The sequence below is a fragment of the Penaeus monodon genome, chromosome 11, assembly GCF_015228065.2.
Source record: "Penaeus monodon isolate SGIC_2016 chromosome 11, NSTDA_Pmon_1, whole genome shotgun sequence".
NCBI lineage: Eukaryota > Metazoa > Arthropoda > Malacostraca > Decapoda > Penaeidae > Penaeus > Penaeus monodon.
In genome coordinates this window covers 49,902,367-49,904,866 of record NC_051396.1, presented here as the reverse complement: position 1 = coordinate 49,904,866, position 2,500 = coordinate 49,902,367, and the positions used below count along the sequence as shown (strand labels likewise).

General features: G+C 35.7%; 1 protein-coding gene across 4 annotated transcripts in view; it reads right to left on the bottom strand.

Moving 5' to 3' along the window:
- The window catches only part of LOC119579046, a 28,199-nt gene that overhangs the window by 5,609 nt on the left and 20,090 nt on the right, over nt 1-2,500 (bottom strand). For all 4 annotated transcript variants that reach the window (XM_037926770.1, XM_037926771.1, XM_037926773.1 and 1 more), the window contains exon 2: nt 989-1,141. The gene's annotated coding sequence lies outside the window, so the exon portion shown is untranslated. The remainder of the gene's footprint in view (nt 1-988; nt 1,142-2,500) is intronic.

Below are 2,500 nucleotides of genomic sequence, written 5' to 3'. Positions count from 1 at the left end.
ACATGCAACATTTCTCCAACTGAAGTTACTCTGCTTGAAAAAATGCACTTTGACATTGCAGGTCACTGCTCTGTTGTTTGATAGTGAGAGATGAAAATATAGATGATGCAGATGAACTGAAAGCAGTGTACAAATATGACACTGTAATGTAAAGTGAAATTAAAGTACGTACTTATTCTTGTAGTCAATGTTTATTCAACGTTTGTGACAAACAACCTAAAGCCAGTAGGTACCTCTTTGTACCATACCAGAAAAGAGTAAATTTGGTCTTTTTCTCTTTGTTTCTCTGATACGTAAGTTGCACTGGGAGTGGCCACAATAACCCATATACTCACTTATAAGGGTTAAATCACATATATGGATAGTTGGCTGAAGGTCATGCATGAAATATCTGGATACATTTACTCAATTTATATGAAGGCAACCCTAAACAAGATCATGCTAACAGGAATATTTACTAGCCTCCTTTATCTTGTAGATACTGGCATGCAGCAGAAAGTAAAAACTCATTAATTTTTTCTTCTATTTTACCAATCCTTTCTCCTTGCCCTACTTCATATCTTACCTGAGGTAAAAGTCTTAAATTTTTAACAGCAAATATGCCTTTTCAACTCTCAACCTTACAGATTAAGACCAACTCTAAAATCATCACACCAATAATTACAGTATTTACCTTGCAATCACATGAAAAATTCAATCCTTATCTAAAATGTATTTCATCAATATTGAAGAAGAAATAGAAGAAGAAGAAGAAATAGAAGAAGAAGAAGAAATAGAAGAAGAAGAAGAAATAGAAGAAGAAGAAGAAGAAGAAAAGAAGAAGAAGAAGAAGAAGAAGAAGAAGGAGAAGGAGAAGGAGAAGAAGGAGAAGGAGAAGAAGAAGGAGGAGAAGGAGAAGGAGAAGGAGAAGGAGCAGGAGCAGGAGAAGGAGAAGGAGAGAAGAAGAAGAAGAAGAAGAAGAAAAACAGAAACAGAAACAGAAACACACCCTAAACAGTTGGTCGACATCAGGAGGAACAGCCTTTTCCACAAGGACTGTGAGGAACTGCTCTTTCTGGTGGTCTTCCCAGTTACAGAACCAACTCAGCACACAGCGCAACTCTCGTTCCTCCCCACTCAGGGACATCTATGTTGCAAATTGCTGGAATAAAAATGGTATTCATTAGAAAATTGGGAATGGTGGGAATAGCTTCCGTAATCCTTTCAAGAAACTAATGTAAAACAGATGAAAATGAGGAAGTGTAACTTTATATTTCCAACATCATTTTTCATGAATGGCAAGCAATTTTAGAAGAGACACATCCTAGTGGTTTTCAGTCTTTCTGGCACTTTACTCAATGCTATGTAATAGTGAATGAACTTAACAGAAAAATATGCAGCTTTTAAAATATGCATATCTTATAATCATACCTTTACAAAAGTTTAAATTTGAGACACAAGCAATTCATTTTTTTTTTTCTGAGACAACAAAGAAATAACTGTATTTATAATTTTCATTAACACATGAATTATTTGTGTTTCCATTAAAGGTTTTTAAGATAACCAAACTCCAGCAGCTGCATAAAACCCAACACAATTCCAGCAAGATAGAGCTCAAAAGCCTGCCATACGATTTAAAAGCAGATATGGAACCAGACGAATATCTTTCTTGCCAGAATATGCATTATGAATATTTGCTGCCCATTGCAAGAACACCGGGCATTAAGGCCAAGGTGATCACTAGACACTACACTTTCCAGTCAGGATTAAGACCGGGTTAAAATCTTGCCTCAGAATTACAAGAAAAGCCGTACTTTGAAAGTCACTGCAGTTGTCTTGCAAACATCTGCCATAATTTTTAAGAACACACCAAGAGCTTTCCACATAATCAATAGTTTATCAAATGTGCTTTACTCTGATGATCCTTACAGTCTTATAAAGTCTAGGTATATAGTGAGTAATAGAAAATAACTGTAAAAACCTATCTTAGATGCATTTCCAGTAAAATAATACATTTCAATACAAAAACTAAAGAAAATAGTAGCTGCCAAAGATGTTCATCTCTTCCTTGTTTTTAACACAATACATGGCCTCCCATATCTGATAATATAATATAAACTCTAATAGATTGACAGCACATGCACAGAATGGAAAATGATATTCCATTTTTCAAAATGAGTTAAGAAGTGTCTTCTACCCAATTGTTTTAGCAGTTCCATGTGTTGTTAATCTTGAACCATATGAGTATTGGTCTTAATATATAATCCCGATAATATGACAACAATGCAAGTCAACATGAAACCATAGATTCCTTTCATTTCAAAATTGCAAATTGGTCTGGCTTGAGAGTTAGACAGTTGTTTTACAAGCTGCCTGCACCCCTTGAGTCCGAGACCTAATTACTTCAGCCTACAAGCTTGGGGGCGCTCCTGACAATCCAAAAACATAACTGTAAGATCCAAAATCCTTTGTAACCTGGGGTCTATTTTCCCAGACCCCAACCCAATCTCCGCATTTCGCT